Source organism: Psammomys obesus, unplaced genomic scaffold, assembly GCF_907164565.1.
Source record: "Psammomys obesus unplaced genomic scaffold, mPsaObe1.curated_primary_1811, whole genome shotgun sequence".
NCBI classification, from domain to species: domain Eukaryota; kingdom Metazoa; phylum Chordata; class Mammalia; order Rodentia; family Muridae; genus Psammomys; species Psammomys obesus.
Window position 1 is genome coordinate 23,162,579 of NW_026596057.1, and position 26,118 is coordinate 23,188,696.

Here is a 26,118-nt window from a genome sequence, read left to right on the forward strand (position 1 = left end):
TTTCTGAGACTCATTTAGTCATTCTTAACAAAACCAGATTGAATGAAACTGTGTTATAATATTGTTTTTTTTTAAAACAACACATTTTAAATACATATGTACTTTCACCTGCGTTGGTTCCTCTGCATAAAATCTCTGTTGAATATTTCTGTCTTTTTAATTCCTATTTATCCTGCTAGATTTTTACCATTGTTCTGTCTTCTTCAAGTAGTTGTTGGTTTAAATGAATATACTCTCTCATTCCTGCAATCTTTGTGCTAAAGTTTATTTTATTAATATTATCAATTATGTTCCTATCACTTTTAATTAAAACAAACAAACCAAGAGTTGCACTTTTGAGATAGAAGACAAATTTCATAGAAAAACATAATAAATCTTTAAAATGAACTAATATACATACATACATACACTGACTGCATATTTTCAGGAATGAAAGCATGAATGGAAGAATTAACCATATTAAGAAAACAAAGTGTATAACATTTTTCTTTCTTTTTACAATATCAATTGGAAAGAGGGAAGATATTTTCAGAGTGATTTCATTATGTTTCACCTCAAAGCTTGATAAATTTATGGTGCTGTTCAGACTTGTAACCAATATGGAAACAGAATTTTATTACTTCCTAAAAACCTCCTCATCCTAATTTCTAATCAAATTTCATTTATGCATTAATTTTATTTATGTTTTTGCAATATCATCATTTTATCACATAATGAGAACATGAATTCTCATAGTTTGATTATTTCTATAGAAAACATTGCCCTGATATCAATATTTTGATTGTTTCATTTTCCCTACTCATGCTTAGAAAAATTATCTAAGGAAAACAATGTATCTCATGACTATTTCTTCAAGTACCTATAAAATGTGAACTTACATTTTAGCAAATGCCTATAGAATTTAATATTGCAACCTGTTTATCAAGGTAATACACCATCATTAGTGGGCAAAAGTACTGTGCACATTCATGACAGTTAACAGTGTAGTAAAAAAAAAACGTTCATAACTGTAGTGGCCCCACGTATTTTGTTGTTGTTGTTAATAAAAGTGATTGTCACTGTGGGTTGGTATCGATACATTTACAGAACTTTTTTATTAATTTTTTCTTTTAATCCAGTTGATTATTGAATTAGGTTGCCAACTCAGGCTTCTGTTCCACTCATCTTCCCTAAAAAAAAAAAAAAAAAAAAAATGAATGGTTTATTTTTTTTTTAATTTTAGATTTGCTCATTTGTTTAATTAGACAATTCTAATACATTGTCCTAGGAATTAGTTAAATCTTATAAACAGAAGTAATCCTAAAGGTGTAAGTGGGCATGAAATGATGAGAGAAACAAGCTTGATTTGCCTTTAAACATCACTGCTTTGACTTGCTCATCTTAGTCTTTCATGATGGATAGTCAGGAACACAGTTTTAGAACAGTCCTTATCAAAGAACGGCTTAAAAATAACATTTTCAGCCAAATCTTTCCATTATGCTTTTTCTGTAGTTCATCTGGCTCTGTATCCTATCCCTGAAATTCAAAGTGTCACAAACCTCTTCTTCTTCTTCTTCTTCTTCTTCTTCTTCTTCTTCTTCTTCTTCTTCTTCTTCTTCCTCTTCATGATATGCTCCTTTCTTCTAATATATCTGGTACCATTTCCTAACTTTTCTCTGGTTTAATGCTACATGTGTATCTCTGTGATATGCTCATATCCAAATATAATTTCATTTTTAATATATTTATTTCCTTTACAGAGAAATACATTTTAGTACATGGATTTCATTTATTTGCTTTTGTACACTTGGCACCTATTACAGGGGCTGACATTCAATATATGTACTGAAAATGAACCAACAATTTAAAAAGAAGGTGCTTGAGGAATTGGAAAGAAGAAAGTAATAGAAATTCCATATTATTGTTCATTTATCTTGATCATTGTACTATTCATATGTGTGTATAGGCATATTAAGTAAATGTTACAAAATTTATAAAAATGTTAAATAATATTTTTATATGTTTAATCTTTTATTGGAGTCAGAATGAGAATACTAGATTTGGGGAAAACAACCATATCATCTAGTAGGAAAAAATTGAAGAATAAAGTTGGCTTTAAACACGAAGAAGAAAAAAATCAGTAGTAATCTCTGACATAAACACAATATCCAATTACAAACATCAAGAGTATATAAAGGTTATAGGAATTCTGCTGGTCATTACATCAGTATGAATGAAACATTGTTGAGTTCTTATTAAGGAAACAAATAGACCTATATTCATGCTCTAGCATTCCAAGTACTGGGTGTATTGACCCATGTCATCACAGTCTTCTCAAAAGCTCATAAAATCAAAGGTATTTTATACATGCAACATGATATTGAAGAATGTCTCACTTCAACATAGTATCACATTCGATTTTGAAAATGTGGCTTTCTCCCTTTACAATAAGTTTGGCATGGGAGAAAATGCGGGGCTCAAGAACCATGAGACCAGGGTAACCTTCCCAAAGCTAGAGAGGGTTGAAACATGTCTAAATCCTGAAAATCTCTATCTTGAGACTGGCAGGAGTAAGGATCATTCCCTCCGTATTCTTTGCCTTCATCCCCTGGTACAATCCCTGTATTCTCAAGGTAGTCATATAGCCTAGAGACTAGGCAATAGCACCTGGAATTCTTCTCCATGCAAACGAATCTTTCCAGTAACTCAGCCCAAGCAAGTGATGTACATTCACCTAAAACCCCACTCCCCCAATGTTTATATAGCACTCACACCCCCCAATAAATAAAGCTGTATCACTGAAAGAACTGTGTCACTAAATAGGCTGAATCACTGAATGAGCTGTATTGGAGACAGGTCTTCCCTCCCCTGACTAATTGGAATCCTGCTGATCCACCCCAACAGCTAAGCTTCATTCCTTTGAGTCTAAGACACATGTGTCTGGACACCCCAAGAGAAGAAATAGATCCAGGCCCCTGAATGACAAGAAAGGAAACTGCTAAGCTCATCCAGGTATTTTGGGACATCTAAGATGAACAACAATCATCTGTCCATAAGTATAGTGCAGAAAAAATTGCTTATACCAAAATCATTTTTTTCATTTCCTTGCCTTGTAACAAAGTAACATTCTTCATTCTATGTGACTACTGATAGTCCCCAATGAACTGTCAATCAAGATAGAAAATAACTGACCAAGAAGACAAAACCCAGTTGATCAGAACTAAAAAGAAATAGTGTTAAATTACTATTATCCTCTAGGTCATAATTATGGTGAAGACAGATCAATGTGTGTTGGCTTAAACAGAGGTGGTTCAGAGGATCTGAGATGATTAGACCATAATCTGCCTGAGGAGCCATTTTGTCCATTTCAAGAACGGAAACATGAATTCTGGGTTGTAGAGGTTAAATCTCTTATTCCCTGCATGGTAGGAAGTCTTACACAATTTGTGGTATTGTTGTATATTTTTAGATTTGAAACTATGTTATTGTCCAAAATATCATAAAAATTATCCAAAAATACTTGAATAAGTATGTTTCAAGAGGTAATGAATCATTTACATCATTTACTTAACTGACTCCCTTTAGTTGATGATGCAGCTTAAAACTACTTAATAGTACCAAAAATATTAAATTATTTACCTAAAACAAATTTGACTGTACAATGTAGTATTAGTAAGGTTGTATCAATTTAAAGTTTGTACTACATTAATAGTTTATTTGAAATGTAAATTAGACAGTGGAGTCTGGATAATCTACCAATTAGTGTAGATGTGTTTATTGAAAGACTGCCACAAAGCATGTATCTCTTTAATATGCATCATTTAAATTATGACAATTTGATGAAAGCAAACAGAAAATAGTCACTTTACTTTCCAAAATAAATAGATAAATTAAATTTTTGGAATTTTAAAATAATAACTATTATTTTAATGGCTATCATAACTGGAAAGATAATAGACAGATCATTATCCATTTGAATGGTCTAGAAACATAGTAATGTTGAGGTATTCAAGTACAGTTGAGGTATTCAGGCTTCAAACGGAAGAAGGAAAATGTCCACTTAAAACTCCTACATTTATAAAAGGTAATATTCTAACTATTATAAACACAGCACTGAAAGGAAAGTTGAGATAACTTAAGCTTTTACATAATATTTTAGCTGAATAAATGATAAGTGACAACATTTAGCACATAAAATGGTCTGCAGAGCAGAGGCATAATGAAAATTATGTGAAATGACTCTTTAGATTTTTTTTTCACTTTTTAGTGAGCTGTATTAAGTCTGATTATTTAACAGTTCGGAGTGGTTGGCTGTTATAACTCATGTCACTGAGATTACACAAGGAAACAAGACCAAAAGGACAGGCATGATGAATCATAAGACAGTGGCATCATTACAGCTCATGAAAAACCTTCAGTAACAAAAATCCCTTTACACTTGTTCCTTGAATGTGTGAATTTTAAGTGATAAACACCTAACTTTTAAGAAGTACCTATATTTACACAACATGAATTCCTACACTAAATAAATTTTTGGAAGAAATCCAACATACTTTTGGAAATGCATTCTTCTGATATGTACAAATGTACACAAAAGAGTAAACAAACAAATACAAAAGATTGTTTATTTTTTCAAGAAGGTTGAGTGCAGTTTCAATAAATCTCTGCTTAAACCAAAGTATAAAAATGTGGGAAAGACACATATTTAGGGACAATAAGATGGATGAGCAGGTACAGACACGTGCTTGCAAGTCTGACAACCTTAAGTAGTTTGCCAGGACCATATGTTGGATAGAAAAACAATTCCTACAGACCATGCTTTGATCTTAATATGTATGTCTCTGCATACTAACCAGTTAATTGTCAAATTTGTTAACACACAGCAAACTATTACATAGTTAAAGAAAAACTTCTTAGAGCTAGACTTGTTTTTGTTTTCTGTTTAGTAAAACTTATTACATTGTTTGGCTGAGTTACAAGAAAGGAAGATCCTTATATAATACCTATAGTTACTGCAAGCTATGTGACGATCCAAGCTGTATGAAAATAAGAAAAGAAACAATTTTTGTTAAAGAAGGAAAGTAAATAAAATGTAAACCAATAGGGCAGTTTCCATAATTGTGATCTGCTTCAGTGTGCATAAAAATGGTTAAAAATGTGGTCACTACCACTAATGCATCTATATCCTAGATGCATTGAATTAAGATAGTTTTCCAAACATCGTGAACAATAAAAAGTCACCACTAAAAGAAAAATTATATGCCTGTAAAGATAGTTGAGTAGCTAATGTGTTTGTCATTGGCATACATTCACCATGAGGAGCTAACATTCACGTTTATCTGTGTGTGGTGTCTTCTGTAACTCCAGGCTTGGAAGACAGAATTATTATCATTGAAGTATGCTAACTAATGAGGACTGTATCAATGAAGTATAACTTTCTTTAGAAACGATATCTTAAAAATGAATGAAGTGGAAAAGCAAAAGAGGTTTCCTGACATCATCATCAGCTGTCCAATGATGTCCATACATGTAACTGTAAAAATACTATAAAATAAATAGTAATATTATATTTTAGTGAAATAAATGATTAAACATTTTAAAATGTCCTTTGTAACATTTTAAGTAATGTATGCCAAGGCTAAGAAATAAGACATGGGAAGTATTTTGTAACTATAAGAGAATTAGTTTGAAGATATTTTGACAAATTTAATGAAATAAATTGTTTCTAAAAATTTAGAGCTTTAAAAGAGGTAAGTAGGCAATAATAACAAAAAAATTAATAGAAGTAATATCATGAGGCTAGTGATATAGCTCAGAGCTCAGCTGGTAAGGTGCTTGCAGTATGAGCCTAATTCCCAGAACTCATATGAAAAAGGAGGATGATGGTGTCTTTGTGTCTTCCTGGTGGTGTCTTATATCAACATTAGATGCAAAGACAGGAGAACATTCTGCAATCTCTTGAACCTACTAACCTGGAATGGCGAAAGCAACAAGAGAGATCCTACTTCAACAAGATAAAAGAGGAGAACAAGGGTGGTGTCGCATGACCATCCACACTATACAAACATCACACACTAAAAATAAATAAATAAATAAACAAATAAATAAATAAATAAATAAATAAATAAATAAATAGATGAATTAATTTCTAAAGATTATAAAATTGTGGTTGATACAGCACGCTTTTAGGAGAAAATATTTTCAAAAACTTGTAATAATTAGTATATATATATTATATAATCATATATAAATATAATTATTTTAAAAATTACACCTCATATCTTCTCATAAATCCCTCCCATCCCAGAAAGACTTTATTTCTTTTTACACAGATGTAGCCCATGACAGCTCAACCACCAAGTGGATTTCCTAGTAAGGGGAACAGAGAACTGTCTGTGACATAAACTCACTTGCTTTCTCTTTGATCACCTCTCCCTGAGGGGGGAGCAGCCTTACCAGGCCATAGAGGAAGACAATGCAGACAGTCCTGAAAAGACCTGATAGGATACGGCCAGATGGAAGAAGAGGAGGGCCTCCTCTATCAGTGGACTTGGAGAGGGGCATGGGAGAAGTAGAGGGAAGGAGGATGGGTTTGGGAGGGAGGGACTACAGTTGGGATACAAAGTGAATAAATTGTAATTAATAAAAAAATAAGTTAAAAAGTCTTTCTAAGTTTTGATGTTTTGTCTTATCATTTATTTTGTTTAATCATTATCTCTTTGGTCATGAGTTTGCAAATATATATTAGAGCTTGTTGGGCTCAACATGGAAATAGTAATGAGGAAAATGATTCCCTCTTTCTTAGAGTCTAGAAGTATTAAAAAAATTCAGCTGGGAGCCTTAAGATCCCTTGAGTTTTTAGCCCTTCAACAATTGGCTGTTGACATGATTTCTCTTTTATATGCACTGAACATGAAACCTTGGGTATGGTTAATTAAAGACTGTGATTACTATGCCCTTCTAGATATAACACTCTACACAGCTTTCCAGATCTTTTTTTCCTCTTTCTTGCTCCTTTTCTCATGTTTCCTAAGGCTTAAAGGGAGTGACATCAATATCTTGTTTTGCTGAGTACTCAACTACCACTTATTCTCAGCAGCTTGTGCTTTGGTATTCACAACCACTCCAGGCAAAATGTGGCTTTAATTAATTCTGAAAGTAACTTTAGTCTATATCACAGTAAATATTCAGAAGTCATTTTTTAATATTTCCTGTTAGCCAAATAATATAAATATGTCCCCTGCTACTACTTATGAACATATCATATATATGAACAAATGAAATATATATAATGGTTCTAGGTTACATTCATACATGGTCCTTGGTTACATGTCAGTCTCAGAAAAGACCCTGTGCCCAGATATCTTTGGTCCTTGTGGAGCTCCTATCCTTTCCTCATCAGACTAACTCCCCTTCTTCCTTATGATTCCCTGTACTCTGCCAAAGGTTTGGTCATGTAACCTAGAACCTCTGCTCAGATGTAGCCTGTGGTAGCTTAGTAACCAATTGGTTTCCCATAGTGAGGGGAACAAGGACTATTTCTAACAGGAACTCAATGGCTGGCTCTTTGGCCTCCCCACCACCCAAGGGAGGAGCAGTCCTGTTAGGCCACAGAGGAGAGCTTTGCAGCCAGTCCTGAAGATACCTGATAAAACAGGATCAGAGGAATGGGGAGGAGGTCCTCCCTATCAGTGGACTTGGCAAGGGGCATGGTGGAAATGAGGGAGGGAGGGAGGGACTGGGAGGGAATGAGGGATCGGGACACGGCTGGGGTACAGAGTTAATAAAATGTAACTGATAAGAAAAAAAAAAAGAAATATATATAATGATTGAGAGTTCCAGGAATGGGTTCTCTCCTGAGTACTCAGCCCCAGTTTTAGAATAGTTTCCCTCATAAGAATCAGACCAGTATTGCAAAAGTGGGCATACCTTGCCTGGCCAGCTGGAATTGACATTCACAGGGTTCACAGCTGGGTAACACTATTGAAGCCTTTTTTTTCCATGACAGCCTGCACAGCATTTTCTAGAAATATGAATGGTTGCCTGCAGGGAAGAATTTTCTAGCTCAGTCATACTTGAAACTCTAACATTCTCTGGGAGCTACTGGAAACAAAATTTAAGGAATAAAGATTATAACAATGTGTGCAACATTCACAGTCATTTTTAAAATTATATAGTAAATAGTAAATAAAATTCTACTGAACTCAATAGTAACAATCTACACAGTTCTATCTCTCTCTCTTCATCTATATTCCTTCTTTTTACATTTTACCTACCTAAATGACATTACCTAGAAAAATACCCACAAGGAGCATAATGAATATTTGATGAAATAACTTTAGGATTCCATGAATATCAGCAAAAACCAAGAATTATGTACAGTGTTGAATAATACTAATAACATAAAGCATCAAAGGTGAAGAGTAAGATATAAGAAACTCCATGGTTGATTCATATTCCTTCCTGTTTTCTACTACTGTTTTTTGAAATATGAATTTTTGCTTAAAAATATTACTCACTCATTTTCTATCCATAAGCACGTGAAAAGTGACAAAATGAAAGGTAAAATGTATGATATATTTACACTCTTTTTTCAAACAGAAAAAATGGAAAAAATAATCATATTTTAACTTGATTAAATATTTTTTCTTTTAATTTTTTTTGGTTTTTTTTTAAATTTTTTATGTATTACATTGTATTCACTTTTTATCCCAGCTGTAGCCTCCTCCATCCCCCAACCCCTCCCTCCCTCCCTTTTCTCCTCCTACAACTCTTCTCCTGTCCACTGATAGGAGAGGTCCTCCTGCCCTTCCATCAGACCTTAGCCTATCAGGTCTCCTCAGGGCTGTCTTTATTATCTTCCACTGTGGCCTAGTAAGGCTGCTCGCCTCAGGGGGAGGTGGTCAAAGAGCCAGCCACTGAGTTTACGAGAGAGACAGCCCCTGTTTCCCTTACTAGGGAAGACTGGGCTGCCATAGGCAACATCTGTGCAGGGTTTCTAGCTTATCTCCGTGAATGGTCTTTGGTTGGAGTATGAGTCTCAGAAAAGACCCTTGGGCTCAGATTTTTTGGTTCTGTTGCTCTCCTTGTTGAGCTCTTGTCCTCTCTTGGTCTTTCTATATCCGTCTTCTTTCATAAGATTCTCTGCACTCTGTCCAAAGTTTGGCTATGAGTCAGTCTCAGCATCTGCTTTAATACTCTGCTGGGTAAAGTCTTTCAGAGGCCCTCTGTGGTAGACTCCTTTCACATTCCCTGTTTTCTCCCACTTCCCATGTCCTAAGGCTTACTATATTAACTGCAATATAAATCCATAGCAAAAAGATATAAAATCCACTTAATTTGTGTGCTACAGGGTGTCAGCTAAACTTTATTTTGTAGGTGATATTCTTTCTGTACTGCTAACATTTAAGAGTCCAATATACAACATTGTAATAATATATGGATAATGGAGACATGACAAATAAAGAGGAATTAGTTCAAATGAGCCAAATAGTTCAATTTTCCATTGCTTGCCTGTCTGAACGCTTCTGTAGCTCTCTTAAAATTTACCCACAGACATGAACATAACATATAATCATACATAAATTTTTCTTTTTGATTATGCATATTTTATTTTTAAAACATGAAATATTTCTGCTTATACTTCTGCATGAAATAAATTGTGTCAAAATAAACTGAAGAAAAATCTAGGTTGGGCTTCATTTCTTCAAGTCTGTATTGATCTTTTAGATTTGCTTATCATGTTTATCCTACAGTATACATTTCTTTTTAAAAGCATAAAGTTAACAAACTCTAAGAAAGAGTATTGGATGTTTAGGAAGGAAATTATCATAGCAAGAACAAGGTGCATTCAAAGTCCCCAATAAACGCCTTTATCTCCACAAAGAAGTGATTTGACAGGTAAATAGATACATTTTGTGGTCATTGTGTGCTAACTTGGAAATCGACCGAAGGAAAATAGAAACTTTTCAAGATTCAGAGATCTGGGGCAGCAGTTTAATAAAAGAAATAAAATATCAAGATACCTGCTGCACTGGACTACAGAAATGGGATGAGTGTCTCCCTAAAGCAGGCATAAACATGAATGAGAGCCTCAAGAACTCTTTTATCAGTGAAGTTATTGACAGTTCTAGCTAATGGAAAGTTTCCCAACCATCATTGTCTTGTTGACTAAATAGATAAGCAACATAAAACTTCAAGGTGGCATTGCAGGAAAAAGGGAATTTGTATTATCTTCCGAAGAATTCACATGGTCTTGAAGCCATAAGCTTACTAGAAAAGAGAGCTATTTTAAAATTATAAAAGTGCTCTTGAGGCTGAAACTTTTTCCCATTTGAATTTGTGAGACATCACAGACCTTCCACTGTGCTCACTAATCAGAGAACTGTATCAGTTTCACTGATATTGTAACAGTGGGTGGTATTTTTAGTGGAGTTAGACACCAACCCATCCACAAAATCTTAGACCGACAATTTTTCCTGCCAAGAAGATGTGCAGGGTAAAGATGAAGCAGGAATGGGTAAAATGGTCAAACAATGACTGGCCCAGCTTGAGACCTATAGCATGAGAAAGAGCCCACCCCTGACCTATTCATGATATTCTTCTACACTTCAAAATAGGAGCCTAGCATACTGTCTTATAAGGTACATCACCCTGCAACTGATGGAAACAGATGCAGAGACCCACAATGAAACATTAGGCAGACCTTGAGGAATTCTCTGGAAGAGGAGGACAAAAATGGAATGAGCTAGATCAGTCATGGACAGCACAAGAAAACATAAAGAAACAACTAGCCTGCGTCCAAAGGGCCCACAGAGACTAAACCACCAAACAGAGAGCATACTTGGGATGGACCTAGTTCCTCCACATATATGTAACCTGGTGCAGCTTGATCTTCATGTGGGACTCCTAACAGCAGGATCAGGAGCTGTATTTGACTCTGTTACCCCTAACTGGGCTGTCTTGCCTAGCCACAATAACAGAAGATGTGTTTAGACAACTACAACTTGATATGCCATAGTGGGTTGATATCCATGGAAGGCCTCCTTTTTCTGAGCCTGTTCTGAGAAGACAGAGAGGATGGGAGGATGGTAGGGAGGTGAGGGGAAAGGGAGAGACTGGGGGAAGAGGAGGAAGGAAAAACTGATCAGGATGTAAAATAAATAAAGTATTTAATAAAAAAATGACTAGAAGAAAATGGTTGGTGTAAAATGTATAAAAATGAAGTATATTCTCTTTAATAACTAAGACACCAGAAGCCTATTCTTCAATTAGCACAGATGCAGATTTGTTTAGAATTATACTTGTTAAAGAACTGAGGCTGCCAACTATGTGGTTTGCGCCACTTCAACTAACACTGAAAAAGGCTCCCGTTCATAATTAACAGATAAAAATATTACTTCCCCTTATGTGTGACCAGCGCAGTGATCTTGAGTAGATACTTTGGCTGTATAACCTTAGGCACACAGCTTAAGAAGTATATATATTTAAAAAAAAAGATCTTGCTGTGATCTAGACACATTTTATTCTATTTAATCCACTAGGAATTTTAGCTTAGCAAACTTGGGTCTGTCTCCTGCTACCTTACACACTTTCTCATGCTCTAGAGGTAACTGCAACTGAGAATCTAAAGAAAGTTGTTTCTTCTGGATCTGTAGAGTCAAAGGAGTTAGCAACAGAATTTATCCAGCTCAATATGGATTATTTATGTGTGAAAATAAAGATAGAAAAATAAAGATAGGAATATCATAACCATATACATAACTGCACATTTATTGGACTAACATTTGTCCTATGTTCAATGACTAGGAAAACGTGTCCATAATTTCAGCAGAGATTAAACATTAAATGTCATAATTCCTACTGCCAACCTCACTGGTTCCAGCCCTAGATTGTCCCTTGAACATTTCTGATGACGTTGGATAGTGGATGAATTCTGGTCTCTTATCCACATGACATAAAAATGGAAAGCAATGTATGACTGAAGAGGTGTGACAAAACTTCACAATCAAATATATAGATACTTTACACAGAACGTGAAAAGCAATAGACTCATTAGCACTTGAAGCTGAAGGGAAGCTGGTCATTTAAGAGGCTCTTCCATTTTCAATGTATGAGTCACTGCAGAGATTTGTCCATATCCTCACTTGACTGTGCCATACTTCACTGAAATGCCAAAGGATAAACACTTTGGTTTGAACACAGAGAGTTTTTTTTTCCTTAACTCTTTTGTGGTATAGAAGTGCCCATTAAATATAGAAAACAAAAACTACAAAAATTATATTATTATTTTTAAAAAAGAGTAAAATCAACAGTGTATTACTAAATCACAGACACATAAAGCAGTGAAATAGTCTTAGTAATAAGGCCATCCAATAAAGGTGATAGAAGTACTTGATCAACAAGTACAGAATGCATTGTAAAAACACAAGAAAAAATACTGTGGCACTTCTAAATACTATCACCTCTTAGTGGATGATTATAAGGAATGTGAAGTGGATAAAATATCTGATAAATAATTCAACCATCATTTTCTACACAATGAATAAATTACATGACAAAGTAGGTAAACTTACTTTTAGGAAGATTATGTAGGATATAAATGAGAAATTCATCAAAGAAGAAATATTTTGAAATGAATCCAAACTAAACAAACTTCTTGTAAACAAATTACTCAAGTAAAGAGCTCAATAAATAAAAATTTTGCCTGAAATCTTCAGCAGCATACTAAATAAAGAAAAAAAATGAGAGAAATAGTCTTATGAGAAGACCACATGGTTGGTTATACAATAACAAATAGTAAGTCCTGAAAAGATGGATTTGAGTAACGTTAGTCAGACTGAGCAGGTTTTATTTATGAATATTCATGTATATGCATATACAATTTATATATATGCATGAAACACAACTTAAAAATAGACCTGGTATTTGAAACTAAACAAAGAAAGGTATATACTAAGGTTGGATGAGAAAAGAAAGAAATGATGTCATATTTTAATGACAAATAAAATAAAGAAAAATAGATGACCTGGTTTGCTTTTTTGTTGTTACGGTAAAGACCATGAGCAGCAGACCAGCACTTTAGGCATAAATGGTTTATTTTACTTACAGAGTATAGTCTATTGTTGAGGGAAGACAGAGAAGGAGATTAAGACTGAAGTGTTAGGAAAGAACTGAAGCAGAGACCACAGATAGAGACTCTCATGAGATTGCTTCCATGGTTCACCTCCCTTTATTATGAAACCCAATTTCTCTTTTGAGAGTCTTACTTCTAACGTCATTTAAGTTGTCAAAAAATATTACCACTTACAAGGAGTTTTAGTATATCAAATTCAGAAAGGTAAAATATTAAGAGGAAATACTAAGTAATATATGAGACCATTGTTGCAACAATAAAATATCCAAAGGAATGACATATCTAGAGAGGAGAAATAAGGCAAGAAACCTGCTGAACAAAATTTAACATATAATGATCTAATCTTGGATATGATGTAAATATCTAGATAGAAGAAATTTTAATGTGCTAAACATGAGTTGTCACAAAATACCTTGTTCACAAACTATTACAATCAAATAACTAAGAGTATAGAACAAAGAAATAATTTATAATATTCAGAGAAAATAGAACTACAAGTAAAATGTAAAGACATCCCAAATATGGAAACATCAAATTTCCTACTTTGTGGGAGAAAATTAATGTTTGTATTTCAAGTCCTGAGTGAAGAAAACAAAACAAACAAACAAACAAAAAAAGACAAAAAAAAAAAAAAAAAAAAAAACAGCAACAAAGAAAAAACTCCCACCAAGCTATCTTTCACAGTAAGAACAAAGTTGAGTAAGCACTCATAATTTTCAGGTCAGTCTTATTAAAACAATGAAACAGGGACGTACTTTTATGTGAAACAAAAATAACTGTATCACAGTGTCTTGTGACAAAATAAGTTCTAATACAAGAGCAGACACACTAGGACATATAGAAAGAATTGAGCATTATCAATACTTAATCCATCTAACCATATGATGGCATGTAATTTTATAATTTCCAAGTTTCTCTGATTTGCCATGTATAGGATCCATTCCACTGTAACCAAAAACAAACAAACAAACAAAAAAACACTACATTATTTGAATTGATAACATAATATGTTACATGCAGAGTTATTTCAGATTTACACTTGTCATTTTGTTAATTTTCACTGTTTGGAATAAACAGCCCATTTCTTTGAAAAGTTAAATCCAATAAAATCTATTAGCTAGACTAATAAAAATATTGTTTGTGACTTTTGATTTTGATGATAATGCTGCTGATGATGCTAATGATGACTTTTATTGGGACAACTAAGAAGAAAATGATGAAATTATATGTAAACATAAATATATCACAGCAGAAAATTGTGTGGTGATAAAATAAAAAAATGTAGCAAAAATGGACAAATTTCTGGACACATAAAATCTAAAAAGCTTGGATTGACCAATTGCAAACAGTGAGATCGAAACAGGCATAAAAGATACATAACAAGAATATGCCAAGGACTAGCAGACTTCACTACTGAGTTGTACCACACTTTGAAAAGACTGACACTGATATATCTAGGACTATAAGTGCATGAGCTAATATTTTTGTTATAAAGATAGGTACATATTGATAATATGTTTTTACAGCCCTGAAAATATTCAAATGGAGAGAATCATTCCACACTCATTTTATAAGGTCAATATTAACCTTGTTTCACAAATGACCAAAACACATCATCAGCAATACAAAGATTCAAAATTATGGACCAAATACCCTGATAGCCAAATGCACAAAAATCGCCAGCAAAATCCTAGAAAATCAACATCAACAGATTTGTAAAAAAGATAAACTTTAACCTATGCATTAGTTTGATCTACTACCAAAGTATTTCATCACTGAATGAAGCTCCTTAAACCAGGATATTTACAGGAGTGTGAAACCATAGGAGGAACTTTGTGGTGTGAAACATTTTCTCTTGAAAGGCATATTCCTAAGTTCAGGATAATTCTGAATAGCTTCAGAAATTTTCTAAAACAAATTATACTTATTAAGTCTCTGCATCCCCATTAAAAGTGGTATGGACTGATTAGAAATAATTTCAGATATTCGGAGCTGCCTGAAGGAAGAAGCAGAGACCACTTGAGCTGCCAAAAAATAAAAAAAAATAAATAAAAATAAAAATAAAAGACCTGGAGGGGACAGGAGCTCTAAAAGGAGAGCAACAGGACGAAAAAATCTGGAAACAGGGGTGTTTTCTGAGACTGATACTCCAACCAATGACCATTCATGGAGATAACCTAGAAGCTTCACACAGATGTAGCCATGGCAGTTTAGTGTCCAAATGGATTCCCTAATAATGGGAACAAGGACTATCTCTCAAATGAACTGATTGGTCTGCTCTTTGATCACCTCCCTCTCAGGGGGGGAAGGGTTGTGCAGCCTTACCGAGCAACAGAGGAAGACAATGCAGCCTCTCCTGATGAGACCTGATAGACTAAGAACATATGGAAGGGGAGGAGGACCTTCCCTATCAGTAGACTGGGGAAGGGGCATGAGTGGAGAAGAGGAAGGGAGGGTGGGTTTGTGATGAGAACAGAGAAGGAGTTGGGATTGGGAGGAGAAGAGGGGAGCTACAGGTAGGATACAAAGTGAATGAACTATAATTAATAATAAAAAATACTTTAAAAATCCAGGTGATCTTGCAAAAAAAAAAAAAAAGACTCAGCCATTGAACCACTATTTAGATCCAGCTGTTTAGATTTCATCAGGTTGTGTAACATAGTCCAGGTCCCCAGCTTCTGTGACCTGTTTCCCATGCTAGGACAGGTTTTGGTGATGCAGCGATCTTTGAGTTATATTTGCTTCCATATTCACCCACATTCATTTAAGTAACCTCAATAAAACTCATTGGTTCAACTTGCTGCTCTTTGCTGATATTCTTGTTGTGTTCTATCATTGCACACTTATCTGGGGTGATGAGATGCTAATTGACATCTCTCACAGAATACATCATGCAATATCACAACATCACAACAGCTTTCTAAATTAAGCTATATATCAGCAAACAAAAATGAATACAAAATGATATATCTCTAATGCTCTCTGTTGTTCTGATAAACTTGGCTGAAGAAAGGGTTTATTTAGCTCACTTATTACAGTCCATCACTGAAGGAAGCAATGGCATGAGTTCAGGTCAAAAACAGAAATGCAGGAAGTGAAGCATAGGTGATGGAGTTTCACTGCATATTGGTGTGCATTCCATAGATTGCTGGGCTTAGTTTATCATAGAGCTACAGAGTGGGATACCTCTGCCTCTGTTGCCAATCAAGACAATGTCCCAGAGACATGGACACAGACCAATATAATGGAAGAAATTCCTGTATTAAGTTACCTTCCTCCCAGGTGTGTCTACTCTGTGAGTCACTTAAAAAAAATGGAACATTGTGTAATTATGTAGTTATAAAGAAATGCCATGTTTTGTCAGAAAACTTGGAATAGGGCTACCTCAAAATCCAGGTATACCACTCCTAGGCATACAACAAGGACATTTGCTCAACCATGTTTGCAGCACCTCTATTAGTAATAGCGAGAATCTGGAAATGACCTAAATGTCCCACAGCGGAGGAATGGCTACAGAAATTGTGCTACATTTACACACTGGAATACTACTCAGCTATTAAAGACAAGGAAATCGTGAAATTTGCAGGCAAATGGTGGGAACTAAAAATATCATCTTAAGTAAACAAGAAGCAAAAAGACACACATGGTACATACTCACACATAAGTGGATATTAGCCATATAATACAGGATAAACATGCTAAAATCTATAGTCCTAAAGAAGCAAAACTACAAAGAATACCCTAGGGAAGATTCTCAATCCTCATTCAGAAGGATACATGCAATAGACATTCGAAACAGGAGAAGATAGGAAACAGGACAGGAGCCTACCACAGATGGCCTCTGAGAGACTCTACTGATTGAAGTATCAAAGCAGAGGCTGAGACTTTAGGCAGAGAACAGGTAATCTTATGAAAGAAGGGGGGGGGATAGAAAGACCTAGATGAACACCCTGAGGGGGAACATCCTTACCAGGCCACAGAGGAAGACAATGCAGCCAGTCCTGATAAGAACTGATAAGCTAGGGTCAGAGAGAATGGGAGGAGGACCTCCCCTATCAGTGGACTTGGAAAGGGGCAAGGGAGGAGATTTGAGAGTTAGGGTGAGATTGGGAGGGAGTAAGGGAGGCATGTACAAAGTGAATAAACTGTAATTAATATTTAAAAAAAAAAAGAAAATAAAAAAGAAAGACCTAGATGGGACAGGAGCTTTAAAAGGAGACCAACAAAATAAAAAAATTGAGCCCTGGGGGCCCTACAGTGACTGATACCCCAACCAAGGACAATGCATCGAGAAGACTTAAAACCCTGGTTTAGATGTAGCCCACAGACTCAGTTTCCAAATGGGTTCTTTAATAAGGGGAGCAGGGGCTTTCTCTGGTATGAACTTACTGACAGGTTCTCTAATCACCTCTTCCTGGGGGTGAAGCTTTGCCAGGCCACAGAGGAAGAAAATGCAACCACTCCTAATGAGACCTGATAGGCTATGGTCAAATAGGAGGAGAGAAAGACCTACCTATCAATGGGCTAGGGGAGGGGCACAGAAGGAGAAGAGGGAGGGAGAGTAGGATGGGGAAGAGATGAAGAAGGGGGACACAGCCAGGATACAAATTAAATAAATTGTAATAAATGATAAAAATAAAACAATTTTAAAAAGAAATGTTACTTGCTTTAGCCACCCTACCTACAGCCAGGATATAAAATGAATGAATTGGAATAAATAAATAAATACTTAAGAATTTGCAACTTGCCAGTTGCAGCAAATTGAATAGAATTAAATATTATATTACAAGAAATAAACTAGTGATACAAAGAAACTCATTTCATATTTCTTCCCATGTGTGGAAACTAGATAAAAGCCGATCAAAATCTAGAGTATTGATGTAACTTCTTTGACATTTCTAGAAGACACAATGTCACAGCAATCTTCCTGTTGCTCTGGCTCTTACAACCTTTCCCCAACTTCCGCTATCAATCCTCAGCTTTAGGTGCACTTAGAAACTGAATTCTGTCCCAGGTGCTTGGAAGACTGTCAGCAGTGAAAGAAGAATATATACAGTCTCTGAATATGGGACAATCACAATGAATAAATACCACACATTTGGGCAATCAATATTTGTTAAAACAAATGTAAATCATGTCTAATACCTAGTGATTAGCAATAAGGTTTCTTCTGAATGGATTATGAAAACTTTCATTAATATCTAAATCTAATATCTCAGGCTAGTTGAGAAATGTCAGAACAGTAGACCTATGCATGGCTTTAAAAGTAACATGATGCTTAGTTTAATAATAATAAATAATAAATTGTTATTATATTAATTTATATGTGTGGATTTTTCCACGCATGGTATACCTGATCACCACATACATGCCTGGTACTCACAGAAGATAGTTCCCTTGGAAATATATTAAAAGAAGAAAAAGAAAAAAAAAAAAAAAACACCACCATGTGGGTGCTGATAGAAAAATAAAACCCAGATCCTGTGAAAAAGCAGCCACTTCTCTTAACAGCACAGTTATCTCTGGTTCTAATTTAATTTTCAAATACTTATTACTAAAGGACTCAGTTTATTGGAGACTGAGAAAAGGTAATTTTTCTGTTCTCCTCGGCTAGGATATTTTGGTTGTGTTACTGAGCAGGTAAAACTTAAGCCCACAGGAGGAGAAGAGGCCTTTATCTTTGCAGCATCTAATGATGAAGAACTAAAACAAGATAATCACATCAATGCTGTTCCTGTTTTTCAATTTTATATGTGTATTTTTATATGTACATTATATATTGTAAACTATTTATCATATGTTACATAAATGAAAGACAATGATTTCTAAAGAAAGAAGGTGAATGACAAATGTAGGTCATGTTAACTACAAACATGCTGAAAATTTTTGTATATTTAAATAATGTTATCATTAATATCTTATATTATGCTATAGAATAGTTGCAGTAGCATTATTTCGGTCTAATGGGTTGTTCATTGCTTTCTTTTACTACCCCATCTATATTATTCAAGAATACTGTAAAACTAAAACTAAGTCTAAAGCCAGTTTAGACTTAGAAATGGTTTGAAAGGTCTGTAACTAGGAACTGTTGCATCATAGGATATCATTCTTTCACAAGCCTAAAACACAATAAGCAATATATTCTTGCCTTTAAACGGAACAGTTATTATATATTTTCAAGCTACAACAGGGTAAGTTTATTCTAAGAAACTTTGTTTTATCAACATATATGTGTATATATAATATACATACTTTGCTTTAAGAAGCAAAGTACCCTGATTCTTAATGTAAGTAAGAAAAAAAAAAATTTCTTTAACTTTCAGGTAAGAATTTTGACAGTATGCTTTTAATCTTGTAGGAATGTTCCACAATGATACAATTTGCTTTACCCTTTTTCTGGCAGCTTAATGGAATTAAAGCTCAGCATTAATACATATAAGGAAAAGAGAAATAACAGCAATGGTACAAAGTTGGAAGAATGCCATATGTAAATGAAAAAAACACATTCTTATAAACAAAATAAACATACAGAAACAAATAAGATCTTGATGCCACTTTCTGGATGTCTAGTAACTTTGTCATTCTGTATTACTATCCTTGTTAATGCTAGTGAGGTCGGGAGGTCTTCTCCAAAGCGTATTTTCTGAAATTTCCATAGCCAGAAGCTGGAAACAGCCCAGATGCCCCTCAACTGAAGAATGGATGCAGAAACTGTGGTACATGTATACAATAGAGTATTACTCAGCAATGAAAAATAAGGAAATCATGAAATTTGCAGGTAAATGGTGGGACCTGGAAAGGATCATCCTGACTGAGTTGTCCCAGAAGCAAAAAGACATACACAGTATGTACTCACTCATATAAACATACAACATAGAATAAACCCACTAAAATCTGTACTTCTAAACAAACTAAGCAAAAGAGAGGACCCTAACTAAAAATGCTCAATCCCCATCCTGAAAGGCAAAGAGGATGGACATCAGAAGAAAAAGAAAACAGGAAACAACCTTGGAACCTGCTACAGAGGGCCTCTGAAAGCCAGAAGAAGAAAACAGGAAACAACCTCGGAACCTGCCACAGAGGGCCTCTGAAAGCCTCTGCCGTGCAGACTGTCAAAGCAGATGCTGAGCCTGATGGCCAACTGATGGGCAGAGTGAATGGAATTGTATGTAAGAAGTGGGAAATAGCAAGAGCTAGAGAGGACAGGAACTTCACAAGGAGAGCAACAGAACAAGAAAATTTGAACACAGGGAACTTCCCAGAGACTCATACTCCAACCAAGGACTATCCGTGGAGATAACCAAGAACCCTGACAATGCAGCCACTTCTAATGAGAACTGATAGACTAAGATCAGAAGGAAGGATAGGAGGACTTCCCCTATCAGTGGACTTGGGGAGGGGCATGCATGCAGAAAGGGAGGGAGGGTGGGACCGGGAGGGGAGGAGGAAGGGGCTTATGGGGGGATACAAAATGAATAAAGTGTAATTAATAAAAGTTAAAAAAAAAGAATCCTGGTGATTACACTTATACCATTACAATAATCTAGAATAATCTAGCATCATCTATAATAATGCCATTTGTCAAATTGTGACCCAAGTTTATAAATTCCCAACCTTAACATTTATGTCCTAGTTTGCTTTGTATTGTTGCAAAAACACCATGGTGATAAACCGACATGGGAACAAAAAGTTCATTTCATATTATGGTCCATCACTGAGGAAAGCCAAGTAAGGAACCCAAGCAAGGAAGCTAGATTCAAGAACTGAAACAGAGATGATTGAAGAACACTCTTTTGAATCTTGCTCTGTCTATGTGCTCAGTTCATTATTTTGTAAATCCTAGACCCATCTTTCTAGGGATTCCACTACAAACAGTAGGCTGAGCCTTCCCTCATCGAAAATTAATGAAAAAAAAAAAAGAGAAAGAAAATTCAAGGGCAATCTGATGCTCAAGGCCGATCTGATGTAAGAAATTCATCAGCAGTGGTTCCTTCTACCCAGATGACATGTTTATATAAAATTCACAAAAGTTAACCAGCACAAACAATTTATCAAGTAAATTAACATATCCCTGTTTTAAATGCTTATTTTGCAAACCAATATTTTGCTTATACATAAATAATCACAACTTTTCTTATAAGAAAAGTCAATGAGTCTTTGCCAAACTTTGGGCAAAGTGCAGGGAGCTTTATGGAAGAAAGGGAAGATAGAAACAACTGGAGGGGACAGGAACTCCAAAAGAAGACAAACAGAGGGGGAAAAAAGGGGCCCCAGGAGACCTGCAGAGACCAATACTGCAACCAAGAACCATGCATGGAGGGGACCTAGACCCTGTGTTCAGATGAAGCCAGGCTGCACAGTTTTTCAAGTGGGTTCCCTAGAAAGGAGACAGGGACTGTCTCTGACATGAACTCAGTGGCAGACTCTTTGATCATCTCTCCCTAAGGAGTGCAGCCTTTCCAGGTTACAGAGGAAGATAATGAAGCCAGTCCTGATGAGACCTGATAGGTTAGGGTCAGATGGCATACAGGAAAAAAGAGGAGGGTATGTGGAACTGGGAGGAGAAGGGGTGGGGGGCCTGGACAAGGATACCTAGTGAATAAATTGTAATAAATACTAAATAAATAAATAAATAAGTTTTAAAACATTAAAAAAGAACAGTTGACAATCTGTAAATATTCTAAGTAATTCCCCCAAGCAAATACAACAATCACATTCCAAAGTGTTTAATTTAGAATCACTGGGTACATTCAAAGTAATTAAATAGAAGGATGAATGCCCAGTAAGCATCATCCTCTCTTCTATACCCAGAAATAAGTGCCTAGCCCAATCATCAACAAAGAAGTCCATCCAGCATATGCAAAGACCAACTGCCAAATACATGCCAGTTTGGGAACACTGCAGAAGAGGGGGAGGAATGATTATAGGTCAAAGACACCAGAAGAATAAGGCCCACAGAATTAATTAAGCAGGCTCATAGGGGCTCGTAGAGACTCAAGCAACAATCAGGGAACCTGAATGGGTCTGAACTAAGTCTTATGCATGTATGTTATGGTTGTATAGCTTGGTGTTCTTGTGGGATTCCTAACACTGGAAGTGTGGGTGTCCCTGACCTCTCTGTTTGCTCTTGTGAAACTTTTTCTCCTATTAGGTGGCTTTGTCCAGGCTTGATATGAGGATGTGTGCCTAGTATTATTGTAATGTGTTATGCTGAGTTGAGCTGATATCCCTGGGAGGCATGCTCTTTACTATTATTGTTATTATTATTATTATTTTTTATTTTACAATGTATTCACTTTGTATCTCTGATGTAGCCTCCTCCTTCATTTCCTTCCAGTACCACCTTCCTTCCCTCTTCCATCTCTATGCTCCTCACCTAGTCTAGTAGGGAGGTCCTCCACCCTTACTATCTGACCCTAAACTATCAGGACTCACCAGGACTGTCTAAATCCTCGTTCTCTGTGGCCTAGTAGGCCACTCCACCAGGAGCGACTGATCAAAGAGCAGGCCACCAAGTTCATGCCAGAGACAGTCCCTGCTCCCTTACTAGGGTACCCACTAGGAGACTAAGCTGCCCATAGGCTACATCTGAGAAGGTCTAAGTCCTCTCCACACAGGGTCCTTGGTTGATTCATCAGTCTCTGCAGGGCCCTCTGGGACTGAATTTTTTGAGTGTGTTCTCCCTGTGGAACTCCTGCACACTCCCTGTTTTTGTTTTTGTTTTTGTTTTGTGTGTGTGTGTCTGTGTTTGTTTTGTTTTGTGTTTTGTTTTTTTGTTCTTTGTTTTTTGTTCTTTGATTTTTTTTGTTTTGTTTTTGTTTTTATCTCCCTCTTCTTCCATCAGATTACCTGCACTCTGCCCAAAGCTTGGCTATGAGTCTCAGCCTATGCTTCAATACCCTGCTCGGTAAAATCTTTCAGAAACCTCCTGTGGAAGGATGCTGTCTTACTCCCTGTCTCTTCTTACTTCCAATATCCATCCTATTTGTCCTTTTGAATGAGGATTAAGTATCTTCTCTAGGTTCCTCCTTTCTGTTTAGCTTCTTTAGAACTATAGATTTTAGTATGTTTATCCTATATTATATGGCTGGTATCCACTTATAAGTGAGTATATGCCATATGTGTCTTTCTGCTTCTGGGTTACCTCACTCAGGATGATCTTTTCTAGTTCCATCCATTTGCCTGTAAATTTCATGACTTTCTTGTTTTTAATTGCTGAGGAGTAGTACATTGTGTAAACTTACCACAATTTTTGTACCCTCTCTTGAAAGGCATCTAGGTTGTTTCCAGATACTGGCTATTAGGAATAAAGCTACTATGCAAGTCTCTGAAGAAAGAAACTGAAGAAGATATCAGAAGATGGAAAGATCTCATATGCTAATGGATTAACGGAAAAACATATTGAAAATGATCATCCTATTTAATGCAATTTCCATCAGAAGACCAACACAATTCTTTACAGACAGTGAAAGAACAATTCATACTTTCATATGGAAGAAGAAGAACAACAACAACAACAAAAAAAAAAAACAGAATAGCTAAAACAGTTCTGTACAATAAAAGGTCTTTTGGAGGTATCGTCAGACCTGATCTCAAGCTGCACTATAGAACAACAAAAGTAAAAAACAGCATTATGCTAAGAAAGAAACAGACTGGTGGACCAATAGAATGGAATAGAATCCAGAAATAAACAAACCTAGGGATCCTTGATTTTTGACAAAGAAGCCAAGACCTTACGGTGTAAAAAAGATAACATCTTCAACAAATGGTGCTGTTCTAACTGGATTTCTACTTGTAGAAATATACAAATAGATCCATATTTATCACCCCACACAAAAGTAAAATCTAAGTGAATCAAAGACCTCAACATAAAACCAGGCATACTAAAATCTTTTAGAAGAAAAAGTGGGGAAAGGCCTTGAACTCATTGACATGGGAGACAACTTCTTCAACAGGCCACCAACAGCAAAGGCTCTCAGATCATCAATCAATAAATGGGACGTCATGAAACTGAAAATCTTTTGTAAAGCAAAGGACACTATCAACTGAACAAAAGGATAGCATACAGATTGGGTAAAGAGCTTCATCCAACCCTATGTCTAACAGAGGACTAATACATAGACTATACAAAGAACTCAAGAATTTAAACACCAACAAACCAAGTTTTTCAATTTAAAAAATGGAGTATAGAGCTAGAGAATTCTCAACAGAGGGATACTGAATGGCAGAGAAACATTTACAGGAATGCTCAGCACTTATTTATCAAGGAAATGGAAATAAAAACAACTCTTGAGATTCCATCTTATACCTATCAAAATGGCTAAGATCAAAAACTCAAGTCACAACACATTCTGGATAGGGCGAGGAGAAAGGGGAACACTCCTTCACTGCTGGTGGGAATGTCTTAGACAACCACTTTGGAAATCAATCTGATGCTTTCTCAGACAATTAGGAACAGTGCTGCCTCAAGATCCAGCCATACCACTCCTGGGCATATATCCAAAAGATGCTCAACCACACAACAAAGACATTTGCTCAACTATGTTTATGAAGGTAAGGTGCTTTTCTGAAGGTAAGCAGGAGTGGATCAAGGGGAGTGGAGGTGAGAAACTTGGAGGAATAGAGGGATTAGAAACTGCCTTCAAGGTTTATTGTATAAGAGAAAAATATTTTAAATATAAATAAACTATTAGATTAATAAATTAAGGATTGTCCATATCTCTGTATTTACAAGTGAAATCTCACCTTTTTGCAACATTCTGGGCTGAGGTTTAAGGAATAAGACTGATTATTCATGTAAGAAAAAAAATAACTCCCTAGCCCTTCTCAGAATCTTATGATTATTTTAAGAATGGAAATGGATAAATGCAAATATATATATATAAAAAAAACAACTTCTAAGGCTTTTCCCAAATGACAAATATTTCTGTTTGCCTGTAGCCTAGAATTAATGCAGAAATGTCTACATGATAAAAGGCTTTGAACTAAAGTTGTAAGGCTTATGAATTTTATTTAGTGAAATTTAAAGGACTGGTGTATGCATTCAGACATAACTCTACTGTGGATTTTTAGCTATTTATTGGGAAAATTTTCTCAGTCAAGAATGATACAAAGTGGTGGTATATTAATTACTGGTATATTGAAATAAAGATATGAAAATTGAGGAAGAACCATCAGTGTTAAATTTGCACTCAAGAACATCTATATATTCACTTATTATTTGTATTATTTGTATGTATGTATACACACATGTATAACAAGATTATGACAATAATTAAATAATAGGTCATGATTTTGTAAATTGGTAGAGGAAGGGAAGAAGTTTGAGGCGGGGGAGGAAAGTGCAGAAATAAGGTCAATGCATCACTCATGTATGCAATGTAAACACATTACACATGGACTCAATTTTCTTTTTTGGTAAAAATTAAAAATATTAATATGAGCAGATAATTGTGATTAGAAAACATCAAGGTGTGCTCGCTTCTGCAGCACAGATACTAAAATTGGAACCATACAGAGAAGATGAGCATGGCCCCTGCCCAAGGATGACACGCAAATTCATGAAGCGTTCATATTATTAAGGAGAGAAAAAAAATCTGGGCACAGCGGTCCTTTCTGAGACTTATACTCCAACCAAGGACCATTTGTGGAGATAACCTAGAACCCCTGCACAGATGTAGTACGTGGCAGCTCTGTCTCCAAGTAGGTAATGGAAACAGGGACTGTCTCTGACACGAACTCAGTGGCCTGCTCTTTGATCACCTCCCCTAAGAGGAGAGCAGCTTTACCAGGTCACAGAAGAAGACAATATAGGCAGTCCTGATGAGACCTGATAAGCTGGGGTCAGATGGAAGGGGAGGAGGACCTCCCCTATCAGTGGATTTGGAGAGGGCCATGGGAGGAGAGGAGGTAGAGAGGTTAGAATTGGGAGGGGACTAAGGAAGAGGCTACAGCTTGGATACAAAATGAACAAATTGTAATTAATAGAACAATAAATAAATTTT

At 35.6% G+C, this 26,118-nt stretch overlaps 1 protein-coding gene and 1 non-coding gene across 4 annotated transcripts in view; one reads left to right on the forward strand and one right to left on the reverse strand.

The window, feature by feature from the left end:
• Window positions 1-26,118, reverse strand: part of Brinp3 (BMP/retinoic acid inducible neural specific 3) — a 478,387-nt gene that overhangs the window by 320,197 nt on the left and 132,072 nt on the right. The gene's annotated exons all lie outside the window — the stretch shown is intronic.
• LOC129689500 (U6 spliceosomal RNA) lies at window positions 25,588-25,694 on the forward strand. Its single transcript, XR_008722108.1, has one exon. It is a non-coding gene; the product is annotated as a U6 spliceosomal RNA (small nuclear RNA).